At 37.5% G+C, this 13,732-nt stretch overlaps 2 long non-coding RNA genes across 3 annotated transcripts; one reads left to right on the plus strand and one right to left on the minus strand.

Moving 5' to 3' along the window:
* The first annotated feature begins 1,210 nt into the window (after positions 1-1,210).
* LOC117909453 lies at positions 1,211-5,973 on the plus strand. 2 transcript variants are annotated; one of them, XR_004650371.1, is made up of 3 exons: positions 1,211-1,553; positions 5,585-5,674; positions 5,764-5,973. It is a non-coding gene; the product is annotated as an uncharacterized LOC117909453 (long non-coding RNA). The 2 variants fall into 2 exon arrangements; XR_004650370.1 differs by lacking the exon at positions 1,211-1,553 and adding an exon at positions 5,080-5,115.
* An 878-nt stretch (positions 5,974-6,851) lies between these two features.
* LOC117909452 lies at positions 6,852-13,711 on the minus strand. The gene is made up of 6 exons (XR_004650369.1): positions 13,543-13,711; positions 8,902-9,796; positions 8,005-8,152; positions 7,735-7,895; positions 7,504-7,624; positions 6,852-7,307 (listed from the first exon to the last, which is right to left on the minus strand). It is a non-coding gene; the product is annotated as an uncharacterized LOC117909452 (long non-coding RNA).
* Positions 13,712-13,732: the final 21 nt, after the last annotated feature.

Consider the following 13,732-nt stretch of genomic DNA (forward strand, 5'->3'; position numbering starts at 1 on the left):
AAAAACCTCTAATACAAAATTGTATAAATTTATCTTATATCTTTAAAAATTACTTTAAAATTGAAGTGATAAAATTTCTTAATTTTTTAAACAATTTCTACAAATCATTGCACTTTTTATATTTATGAGGGTGCCTTTTTAGGACTACATTTGGCTATAATTTTTCCCCTTTTAATGTAATCATGCCGCAAAAGGTACAAGTTATGGCAGTCCTATAACTTCCCCTCATATAAGAGGGATGTAAAGAAAACGAGTGCACACCTTTCAGCATCATATACACTTTTGTGTGGTTTATGGGAAATTCTCTTGTAAAAGCCAATAAGAGAAAATGTTTGAGCAACCACACAATCCTTCATGCCGAGGAAGACATTCTCCCAAAGAAGAACCCGCCCCTTTAATTATAGGATCAATATTAGGTTGATTGAATTATATGCATTAGAAGATGTTATGGGAATATGTGTGGTTGAAAAATATAATAAAAGAACTAATTACATGTTACATTTATATAACTATTGTAATCTAGTTGGTTAGGATATTCGGCTCTCACCCCGAAAAATCCGGGTTCAAGTCCCTCTTTAATTTAATATTTTCATAACAAATTATTCATAATGATTAAAGAATCCATAACAAAAAAGAGATGTTTCAAAGTGATGTATATACAAATTTATAAAATTCTAGTGTAAAGACCTTTTCCAAGTCAAATTTACATTTTTAATGCATAGTTTAATTAATCCCTAACAAAAAAAAAAAAAAAAGATGCTTGAAACTTGAAAGTGATGTATATGAAAGAAAAAATGGAGATGCTAATGTGGCTTAATGATATCATTTTAAATTTTGTCATCTTTGAAATTCACATTTTTAATGCATCATTTATATTAATTTCCATAAAATTCTAAGGTGTAAAGACTCGTACAAGTCGAGTTTACATTTTTTAATGCATAATTTAATAATTTCATAAGCAAATTGTATAGAATGATTAAAGCATAAAAATCCTTGTGTGACTAATTCTTAAAGGTATGGATGATGTATTGCATATTCCTAATGGGAAAGGTGAGGTGCCATCGGTTCATCTCTTGTCGAAACTTGCCATTGTCGTGTTAGATTTCTGAATGGGAGAACTGTGTTTTGGCCCGCCCATTTGGGCCTAATAGCTTTTTCATAACCCAACTTTCCATAACCCAAAATATGTGTACTGTTGCCCAAAAAAATATCCCTTTCATGCACTATCCACTGTTTTATAATTTCATTTCCAAAATTACCCCTCCAGCCTTCCATGTCAGCAGCCATCTCCCTCTCCATGTCACCATGGGAAGTTGTGCTTTTAAGCACCCATGGTTATCATACCCATACGAGCCTATATCATCTTGAACAACCTGAAGATTTCTTGGTGGAGAAGACTACATGCTGCAGGTGGCCTCATATGCTTGGATTTGGGTGTCTTAGTGAGAGGGAAAGAACCCTGGTTGATTCCTGATTGAAATGGGTCAGATCTAGGAACAACGATCTTCAATGGCGGGTTCACCCCTTAACATGCCTGCACAAAGCATTTGAAGGTGTGTTGGTTTTGTTGGTGAAATCTAACTCTTCTCCCTCCTTCTTGAGTTGTACTTCAATTATAAATTTGGAAAAACTAACAAAGAGAGATTCTAAGAGTGAATTAAAAAAAATGAAAAAGAATGACAAAAAGTTGCATACAAACTCAGTGAATGGAAGCTAAATGGTACTTGGGTGATAGGAGTTATAGTGTGGCTGTGAAAAAATGTCGAAGAGGTTAAATTTGAGGAAAATGTAGGGGTTGTCATGAAAGCTCAAAACTAGAGCATCTGCAGTGATAAAGGTTCTTGGGACATAAGGACTTCAATTTCCTTTATTTATTTTTTTAATTTCTCATTGGATTTAGCATAAATTTAGTGCTAGAAATGTCTTTCTTGTGAGTAAATGGGCTTTTAGAAGTTATCCTTAATATCTTTAATACAAAAACTGATGTTTTTAAAAAATAAAAAACAGCCACTTTATCCACCTGTAACATTCCTCCTTTGATGCTAAAAGCAAGAGAACAAATGATACCACACTGGGTCCAAATGCTGCCAACCCTTGAATTGCCCCATAATGTTGAGGCAATGCTTTTGTTGGGTCCAAGAAAGCATGGAGCAGAGTCCTTGTCACATGTGGCTGGATGTTATGATAAACATGCTCGTATCTGGAAAAGTTTAGTTGATAAGATATTTGTGTAGTGTCAGTAAGATGAGAATAAAAAAAATGGAGATTCAGTATCTCTTTAATCTGTACATGTGACCTGCTTGTGCAAGGCATCTGAATTTAGTCAAGGGAAAAACTCAAGTCGTCCACCTATGGTTTCTTGGGACTGTAGCTTAGGTACTACCTTAAGGGCCCTTAGGTACTACCTTAGTGGCCTTGAGGTACTACCTTAAGGGACCCTAGGTACTACCTTAAGGTAAACTTGAACTCAACCACTCCAAAGCCTCGAGTCTTCCTTGGTGACCCTTAGACCATCCAATTATGTGGTTCTCTTCATTCCTCAAGTGCTCTACCAATGGTTTCTTGGGATTGTAGCTTAGGTACTACCTTAAGGGCCCTTAGGTATTACCTTAGTGGCCTTGAGGTACTACCTTAAGGGACCCTAGGTACTACCTTAAGGTAAACTTGAACTCAACCTCTCCAAAGCCTTAGGTCTTCCTTGGTGACCCTTAGACCATCCAATTATGTGGTTCTCTTCATTCCTCAAGTCGTCCACCTATGGTTTCTTGGGACTGTAGCTTAGGTACTACCTTAGTGGCCTTGAGGTACTACCTTAGTGGCCTTGAGGTACTACCTTAAGGGACCCTAGGTACTACCTTAAGGTAAACTTGAACTCAACCTTTCCAAAGCCTTGGGTCTTCCTTGGTGACCCTTAGACCATCCAATTATGTGGTTCTCTTCATTCCTCAAGTCGTCCACCTATGGTTTCTTGGGACTGTAGCTTAGGTACTACCTTAAGGGCCCTTAGGTACTACCTTAGTGGCCTTGAGGTACTACCTTAAGGGACCCTAGGTACTACCTTAAGGTAAATTTCAACTCAACCTCTCCCAATCCTCGGGTCTTCCTTGGTGACCCTTAGACCATCCAATTATGTGGTTCTCTTCATTCCTCAAGTCGTCCACCTATGGTTTCTTGGGACTGTAGCTTAGGTACTACCTTAAGGGCCCTTAGGTACTACCTTAGTGGCCTTGAGGTACTACCTTAAGGGACCCTAGGTACTACCTTAAGGTAAATTTCAACTCAACCTCTCCCAAGCCTCGGGTCTTCCTTGGTGACCTTTAGACCATCCAATTATGTGGTTCTCTTCATTCCTCAAGTGCTCCACCAATGGTTTCTTGGGACTGTAGCTTAGGTACTACCTTAAGGGCCCTTAGGTACTACCTTAGTGGCCTTGAGGTACTACCTTAAGGGACCCTAGGTACTACCTTAAGGTAAATTTCAACTCAACCTCTCCCAAGCCTCGGGTCTTCCTTGGTGACCCTTAGACCATCCAATTATGTGGTTCTCTTCATTCCTCAAGTCGTCCACCTATGGTTTCTTGGGACTGTAGCTTAGGTACTACCTTAAGGGCCCTTAGGTACTACCTTAGTGGCCTTGAGGTACTACCTTAAGGGACCCTAGGTACTACCTTAAGGTAAACTTGAACTCAACCTCTCCAAAGCCTTGGGTCTTCCTCGGTGACCCTTAGACCATCCAATTATGTGGTTCTCTTCATTCCTCAAGTCGTCCACCTATGGTTTCTTGGGACTGTGGCTTAGGTACTACCTTAAGGGCCCTTAGGTACTACCTTAGTGGCCTTGAGGTACTACCTTAAGGGACCCTAGGTACTACCTTAAGGTAAATTTCAACTCAACCTCTCCCAAGCCTCGGGTCTTCCTTGGTGACCCTTAGACCATCCAATTATGTGGTTCTCTTCATTCCTCAAGTCGTCCACCTATGGTTTCTTGGGACTGTAGCTTAGGTACTACCTTAAGGGCCCTTAGGTACTACCTTAGTGGCCTTGAGGTACTACTTAAGGGACCCTAGGTACTACCTTAAGGTAAACTTGAACTCAACCTCTCCAAAGCCTTGGGTCTTCCTCGTGACCCTTAGACCATCCAATTATGTGGTTCTCTTCATTCCTCAAGTCGTCCACCTATGGTTTCTTGGACTGTAGCTTAGGTACTACCTTAAGGGCCTTAGGTACTACCTTAGTGGCCTTGAGGTACTACCTTAAGGGACCCTAGGTACTACCTTAAGGTAAATTTCAACTCAACCTCTCCCAAGCCTCGGGTCTTCCTTGGTGACCCTTAGACCATCCAATTATGTGGTTCTCTTCATTCCTCAAGTCGTCCACCTATGGTTTCTTGGGACTGTAGCTTAGGTACTACCTTAAGGACCCTTAGGTACTACCTTAGTGGCCTTGAGGTACTACCTTAAGGGACCCTAGGTACTACCTTAAGGTAAATTTCAACTCAACCTCTCCCAAGCCTCGGGTCTTCCTTGGTGACCCTTAGACCATCCAATTATGTGGTTCTCTTCATTCCTCAAGTCGTCCACCTATGGTTTCTTGGGACTGTAGCTTAGGTACTACCTTAAGGGCCCTTAGGTACTACCTTAGTGGCCTTGAGGTACTACCTTAAGGGACCCTAGGTACTATCTTAAGGTAAATTTCAACTCAACCTCTCCAAAGCCTTGGGTCTTCCTTGGTGACCCTTAGACCATCCAATTATGTGGTTCTCTTCATTCATCAAGTGGTCCACCAATGGTTTTTTGCTACTGTAGCTTAGGTACTACCTTAAGGGCCCTTAGGTACTACCTTAGTAGCTTTCAGGTACTACCTTAAGGGACCGTAGGTACTACCTTAAGGTAAACTTTAACTCCTTGGATGTAAAATATATTCTTGTTGTCTTCGGATGTTGGTTTCTTAGTTGTTTTCTGAGATCATCTAGATAAAAAAAATATAATCACTACACTCTGATGTGCTGCCTAGTTTTTAGGTCTTGTTGGATATCCGAGTGATGACATTAATAAGCTCCTGTGGATGGTTCGCATAGGAAGGGGGTATTCCCTCACATCAAGGAACCTGATTATCTGGTGAGTTGTTGGTTGCTTGTAATATGGATCTAAGTATGTCTCCTTTGGGTTCTTATTGCTGGTGTATTGTTGGTACACTAGTTTCAAGCTTTGTTCCATTTGAGATTCCAAATATTTGTCTTGATTGGCAATAGACTAACATTTAAGTTGAATCTCACTTGATGGTCTCACATTATTGGTGAATTTGCATTTGGTTGAAAGTTTACTTTTCTTTATGGCTTTATTGTGGTGAATATTGGAAACAGCTTGGATTTGTTTAATTTCCATGGAAGGTCCAAATAGTCCATGAGACATGTCTTTGTAATGTGAGTTAAGAGAATGTTGACTTGTTAGTGTTAGTGTTGGACGGCCCATCCAAATGGCATGTATTTAAACTTGCCATACAGGAATCCTAGAGACATGTCTTTATTTTCCCTATAAAGTCCCATGTCTGTTCTGATTAACTTTCCATGGTTTATAATCAATGAAGGTGTTCACTACTCACCATTGGATGGTTCGGATATACAAATTAAAACCTCCGAAGAACAGGATCCGTGTAAAAACAAAGAAATCAAAATCGGTATGCATGATAAACACCTGTAGATTGTATTCGTTTCTGATTCAGTGCAAAATTACCCACTGACCTTTTGTTGCCTCCTCCCTTTGCAGAAAGCAAGCTCCACAACCAGCTTAAAAAAAAAAAGTGGAAAAAAAAAGAAGAATCCCTGGCAATGAAAGGCACTTTCAGAAGATGCTGTCTCCAATCAGTTACTTGTAACCCACATATTTAATATCCAAAACACTAATTCGTTCTCTTAAAAGTAATTTCTACAGCAATTTTATCGTGGTCAATCCCAAACAGGCCTTTATTATGATTTCTATATCCATATTCTCTCTTTCAATTTCTTCCTTTCATTTTCCCTCTCATGTGGGATGGGTAAACTTTGCACTTTCTAAAGTCATCTTTAATGTCTGAACTGAGTGGTATCCTACATAAATATTTTCTACAAACTCAGAATGACCTCAGTGACAAAAGCCAACCCCTTGAAGTAGAGGTATAGAAGTAAATTGCATTCACAGCTGATTTTGTCCCCTATTTTCAATCAAGTCACAGCTAACAATTTTATATATAGCATTCAAATTGCATTCCACTCCATAGACTATACAACATTCAGATGCAAAATTGTCTTCTTACCCTTCCAGAAAGCCTATATCAACCAATCATTCAAAACTAGGACATAGAAATGCCAAAAGTACATAAACAGAATGCCACCTTATGAATCTCCACAGTAAAATTATCAATCTTTTCTCATGTCATTCAACATTGTTTTCATAATTTTCTCACTTTCATACAAGGAGTATATATTCAAAAAACAAAGAAACAGAAAAATCAGTTATATAGGCAAGAAAAGGACTTTCCCCAGTTAGACGAACATTTGTGAATAAGATTGATTGGACAGAGTTTCTACTGGATATGAAGTAGTTGACTGAAGAAGAGAAAAATTGATCACTGATGTTTGCACACTTTCTTTGAGCATAGAAACTCTCAAGCTTAATTAATCTTCCAAACCATCGATCAAATACACTATTCTGAGTGAGACCGTGGAAAGGGCATCTCAGCAAAAAAAATCCAACAACAAAATTTACTATACAGGAGCTATATTTTATTCCAAAAGGAGACGGTCTTTGATCTTGTAGCCCAAATCAATATATATATATACTAGGAGCTTCTGGCTTCTCCCTGGTGTAATAAAAAGTGAGCTACAAAATGACCCAGAGCAGGTCCCACCTCATAATTACCTTCATCTGGTCATTTTCTTGACACCTCATAATTGTTACAGTTTCTTAGGCAGGTTGTAATTTTTATTGAGAATGCACATACCATTACTGTAATATATATTACAGTCCTCAAGCTTCCTCTATATTCAATGGGATGTGTCTTAAAATATAGAGGGAACTAAAGGCATACTGCCTAACTACCCTTATCCAAATAACAAAATAAACCAAGGAGCCTATTGTGAAGTCTTCATCTTTGATATCTCCTCCAACAATAATCTGGATTCAGCTGCAAAATCAACTGCCACAACAGCCCTGGCTGTTATCCACTGCCTTTTCTCATTCATGTATTCATGTTGTGCAACACTAATCCGGAAAAGATGAGGGACCCAAATAGCTTCCTTCAATTTCTGTTGGAATCGGTTCTCCTCTCCCTCCTGCAGAGAAAATTGGGTTTTTAAAACATCAGATTTTGAATGCCAGGAGTTCATCCTTTTTTTCTTCCATAGAACCCAACTAGGCTACCAAATAAGTAACCAACTACATATGAATTAATGCATCAATGAGCAACTCTTTCAAGTTAACTAAGATTTGGACAAACTCCTAGATATTTCAATATTGTCAAGAGTTTACCTGTGATTTAAGCTTATCAAGCTCATCAGCAGAGCACCCAAATATTCTCTCTGCTTGTTCATTAAACAGAGCAAGGCAAGCTTCACCACTATCATCTGAAACTTTCACTACCATTATGTACCTGGAAAACATAACAGAATGTAACAAAGAAACATCATTCATAGGACAACTTTTCCTATTTTAAATCCTATCACTGAATTCTTATTGATTCAAATTCCATGAATCCCTCACCTTCAACTGCACTCATCATCATTCTTTTCACATCCTTCACACCAATACCCAGATTCAATAGCATCTGTGACTTTCTTGTTGCATGTCTTACAAGCCTGGTACCACATTGTTTGCTCAGGCTTGATGAAGCTTATGTATGCTCTGATGCTAAAAAATGAAGGCTGTACAGAGACAAGCCCACATTATCAAAACTTAAAATGGTTTTAACTTAAAACTTTGGCTAAGACCAGTTTGATCATGTTAGGTTATTTTAATGACAGTAATTATTACCTTGCCTTCACCCAAAGATGGGTTGCTGGTTACATGAGAAAGGGAAACCCTGTCATAGTACATGGACCTCACTCCACCCTTAGATGAAGGACTGATATCAGACCCAATAGAAGCCATTGAAGCTACTTTACCATGGTAATCATGATACCTGTGAACAAGAACATATGGTCAGAAACACTTACTACAAGAACTAACAATTGGTTTGTTTTCAATTAACAACTAATAATTTGTAATATATTAGACTCAGTACAAGCAATATAATAAACAAAATGAAAACATCCAAATGTGATGCAAAATGTAATACAATGACTTCTTCCCTTCAGAACTACCATCTTCTCACACTCAGCCATCAAGGAGCCATTTTCTGAAGTTTCCCTCCAAACGAGAGAATCCCTAAAAAGGCCCTATTTTCCTCTGCCACTCTCAATCCTCGCAGGTACTAATCTAATCACGTTATTATTATTTTTTTTTGAAACCCCCGTTTGATTCCCAAGAAAATCCATCCCGTTTGATTCCCAAGAAAATCCATCCCCCATTTGATTTCCAGGAAAATTCATCCTCGTTTGATTTCCGAGAAAATCCTTGCAAAACCCCCAAGGAAAACAAAAAAAAATGTTTTTTTTTCCATCCCTGTGTTTTATGGATCTGTTCATATGGGCCTCCTAAAACACAACTTCCCCAAAGAAATTTATAACCTATTTGTTTCCAAATGTGCACCACTCAAAACCTAAATCGAATCATAATACCTGGATTCCAAAAATGTTGTAACCCTACATAATCTCCCCTCCATCAATGTGAAAATAAACCATAAACAAATCAACACAAAAAATACATCAACAAAAACAGAAAACGAGGGAGAGAAACATGATTCAAATGACTAGTCAAGAAGATAATCACCTGATGATGGTGATGAAGATAGAGATTCGGAGCTGGATCTGTAGACAGAGACGAAGAGAGCAGCTACAGTTTCCCCAAATTCTTCGATCTACGTTGTTGACTCACGAAAAAGAGGTTAGGGTTGGTTTCCAGGGATTCTAGAGATTTCAGGGATATATAGGAAAATAGCAGGTTATGCTTCACGGGATTTAGGTTTTTCAGATTGAGTGAAAGACCAGGCGGAGGTTAGGGTTTCAGAAATGGTGGGTTATGAGAGGGAGATGAACAGATAGAGTACTTGAGCTCAGTGCCGATGGAGAGAAAGTTAAGACAGAGAGAGAAATATGTGAGGAGGGATGTATTGTTTTTAGGTTCTTTTTTTTTTTTTTTTTTGGTTTATCAGATGTGGACGCTGACATGGCTGAATGGGGAGGGGAATTTGGGTATGAAATCACACCTCAACCCGGAGTGCTCAAAATCCAAATTATTTTGGGACCATTGTATTTAACTTGAAAATAATAAACTTAGGTTATGAAATCATAGTTATTTGCATATCAAAGACCCATAACATACTTTTCCCTTGTTATTTGTTACTATCAATTATGTTTGTGGGCTTATTGTGACTACTAGTTTTCAGAACATTTCAAACTTTTCATTAGACACATCATCCAAGTGTGATGGAACTTGTCAAAAGAATCAGAATGCATAAATTAGCAGTTAGACAATGTGGCAGTCATTAATTGCAATATATGTTATCCAAAATGCTGCCATAATAAGTGGTTGAAGTCATGCCTGTCTGCAGATCTCTTGGTGCGCTGGCAAGAGCTCATTATACTTTATTTGTAGATCTAACATGTCAGCTTGTAGCTTTTCATATTCAGACACAGTTGGACCACCTAACTTCTATTGGACAAACCTGCAAAACAATATATATAAGAAGTTAGGTTATGACATTTGATCAATATTACATATTTACATGTGTGAGTATGATTGTTTAAAAGTATGTACATATATTACTACAGATCATATCTCCAAGCCATTACAATCCCCTACTCAGCTGAGACGTGGGATGGAATTTCCAAGCTTGTTTTTCAATGGAGGAATGAAAAGAGACTATCAGCATATGAGATAAATTCATTCTGCATAAAGTTGATCAGATGACAAATTGAAGCAGAATAAATTCTAGCATGAAGAAATTCTAGCATGATTGAGGAATCGAATCAATTTTCATGTTGGAGGAATCAAATTTTGGTTTGGAATGTTGGTAGTACAAGTTTGAGCCAACACTTCAAGTTTCAGCGAGAGTCGCGGGAGTCGCGGGACGAACTTATATTGATTGAGGTTCTTAATGACTTCATCCTATTTTTAAGCATAAAGACGATAACAATAACAACAATAATAGCAGCAGCAACAACATTAGCAATAACTGAAAATCAGTTTTTAATTCATCAAGCTATCTACCCTTTACATTCAACCTATGCTAGAGTTCATGCTTCTCCCAAGCTCCTTTTTTTTTTTTTTAAGGAAAACAAAATCAGAAAGAAACTTCCCCATATCAAATGATATATAATATCACAATGATTGTGATGCTGCTAGCTATTTCATCAAAAAGGTTGTTTTAAGTGGGTGAGCGACTGGTCTGTCTAGCCCATTTCCAAGAAAGTGGAATCCAAAACTGAAGTCGATTACCTCAATTCGGAATACGTATAGCCATTAGCAAAATACCTACAATCTTATCTTGCAAGTACAGTAGCTATCTTGTTTTACCATTTCCAGAAATTATTTCCCAAACACCAAAACAAGCCTAAAAGGAAGTCCCATGTTTAGAGTCCATAGCAGTTCTACCATGTCAGCAAAGAAGATAGAGGGAATCAAAAACAGTTTTAAATTAAATAACCCTGAAATGATAATAAAATTGCATCTTATCTTGTTTATTTTGGAATGATATGCATCCTTCTTTGTACTTATCAATTCATTTAAATTAACTTTGTTGTTTCCGATAAAAAATATGCATTAGACAAAAACCTTAGAACTGAATGCACTTCTGTTTTTTCAAGAAGACTAAACATCTACCCCTATTTTTTTTTTATAGGTAAATGAAGATTGTATTAAATTTTAAAAAAAAAAATACACAACGCATACAACATCAAGACCCCACAGAGCAACTCTGGCAAAGCTCGCCTAGTACCACAGGTTACTGACCAAAAAGACCCCATAGAGCTAAGGGTCCCTAATCTGAAGGGATCAAACTAAAAGAGGTACCAGTGGACTACTTAAAGAAGTGAGGCCCATAGACTACGAGAGACAGAGTTACTAGCTGTCACACAAGGTGATAAAAAGTAAGCATGAGTTGTTTGTGTGTACGTGTAAATGTATTGTGTTTCTGTACCACAACACCATTTTTTTATCACAATTCTGTAGCACAACTATCTCAATATCAATTCCAAAAAGCTCCCACTTAGCATGAATAATCTTAAGTTAATTTAATCAATTGGAATTCAAGCAATCTTGTTGTATTTTATTTTGCTGTTTAAGTCTAGAAAAGCTAATCAGCATATTGTCCTTCTTAGTAATAAGGTACAAATAGCAATGAAATAGTATCTTAAGGTATAAATCGTTCTATCCTCTGAAGAATTATGCATCTTGAACTCAATTAATTTAATTTAAGTCCATATCAGAGCTATGAAGCTTAGGATGGATATATCAGTTGAACTCATCCATAAAGAGCATAGCATCAAACTCTTTTATCATCCATGATAGATTTGTACTTGGTTCTTATTTTTCTTTCCATAGGTGTTATGTATGTACTTTGTTGAACTCCTCATCATACTAAAATTCTCTACTACTATAGCCCTTCAGCCTCTACTGTGCCTCTCTCAATTATTGTAGGAGCCACCAGAGCAGCATCAAATATTGACTATGTCTTCAAGGAGCAACATTGGTTTTAGTCCATTAAAAGTGAAATCAAGACCAAATTCAAGCATAATACCTAATTTTCTTCCACAAAAATTTTCATCAAGTTGGTTGAAGGTGTGGGTTTAGATTTGAATGTGCCATCCGAATCATAAAGCCTTTGGTTCCTAAAGATGTTGTTCTTTAAGCAAGCAGCCTCTGTACAATCATTGAAGATTCTTCTTTACAAATAAGGTCCAAAAGTAGTGCTTTTTCAAACCTAACTTTAGGCTTGGTGTTCCTTAGTTGGGTGTTGGTACAAACATGTCCCATTCTTCCTCAGTCGGGTGTTGGCATAAACGTTTTTCCATATCTCAGTAACATGCATAAACTCAAAAGTTAGGATAAGGATCGTGCTATGGTGCTAGTGATGTCCAATCAAGAACAACCACGTGGCCAAAAAGTTCTTCCTACTTTCTAGCTGTCTTATTTCTTTATACCTTCATTCATTGATCTAGATTTAATCATACGTCTTAGAATTTTCCCTAAAATAATTTGAAGTGTGATGAAAAGCAATTGATATTATGGTTATAGGCTACAGACTACAGTTATCCTATATAATTCAAAAAACATCATGGTCTTAGTGGGTTAGACAATAAAAACAAGAGATAGTGAATTCAGAATAGTTTCTATTCACAAAAGTGGTCTAGGATGGGTGCATGTTACAATCCTTTTACCCTGCAAACAAGTATGAAATCAAGAAGCGCTACTAAGAAAAGTAAATGGGGAAAATTTTGAAGGCCAGGGAGTTTTCTATATGCTCTGAGTGCAATGTCATGAGAAATCATGAAGGACAAGAAATTACAGTAATAAAACACTAAATGTAAGTGAGGTTTAGAGAACCATGAAGGAAGGAGAGTTAGACTAAGGTTAAATTGATTGTATGGGCACATAGCTAGAAGTAATGTAATTATGTAATCTGTGTGGAGGTGGAGAGAAATTAAGAGGAACATAAATGGGGATTGGTAAAAAGATAGGCATCAAGGTTTGTTCAAGTTCCGAATGATTGATATGTTTGCAAAAAACAAAAAAAATCAGAGCTCCGTCAAGCCTGCAGAATCTGAGTGGTTGGGAGTGGGATGGGACTTGGAAGACACCTATCTAATATATAGGGAAAATTGTGTTTTTTCCCTCCCCCTGTTTTATGGATCTGTTCTAGGGGCCATTAAAATTAAATTTCGCAAACCCTAAACCCACGATATTTGAGTTAGGCTGAAAAATACCATCTTTGCCTGCAAATCGTGATCAGATTACAAAATAGCATCTTATTGTGCCATTGGATTTAAATTTCGCAAACCCTAAACCCACGATTTTTGACCCAGGCTGAAAAATACCACATTTGCCTGCAAATCGTGATCAGATTACCAAATAGCATCTTATTGTGCCATTGGATTTAAATTTCGTAAACCCTAAACCCATGATTTTTTAGCCAGGCTGAAAAATACCGCTTTTGCCTGCAAATCGTGATCAGATTACCAAATAGCATCTTATTGTGCCATTGGATTTAAATTTCGCAAACCCTAAACCCACGATTTTTTAGTCAGCCTCAAAAATACCACCTTTGCCTGCAAATCGTGATCAGATTACCAAATAGCATTTTTTTTTAAAATAAAAAATAAAAATGTTTAGAGAGCTCGTGAACAATGCAAAACAACCTTCAGCCCAAATCTTTTCTCAACAGCCACACAAATCCTTAAATGGAAAACTCACCTGCGATTACTCCAAAAGGAAGACGAAGCTCCACCGCGATTTCCAGAAATGATCCATGAAATTGCAGATCACGTTAGGGCAAAAGGAGAGAAAGTCACGGAGTCCCCAAATTTCAGAGTTTATGGGTCGGGTGTTGCGTGGGTTTTCCAAATTTGCTAACTTCAAAGTTCAAGATTTTTGTGTTTATTTA

Source organism: Vitis riparia, chromosome 19 (genome assembly GCF_004353265.1).
Source record: "Vitis riparia cultivar Riparia Gloire de Montpellier isolate 1030 chromosome 19, EGFV_Vit.rip_1.0, whole genome shotgun sequence".
Classification (NCBI taxonomy): Eukaryota; Viridiplantae; Streptophyta; class Magnoliopsida; order Vitales; family Vitaceae; genus Vitis; species Vitis riparia.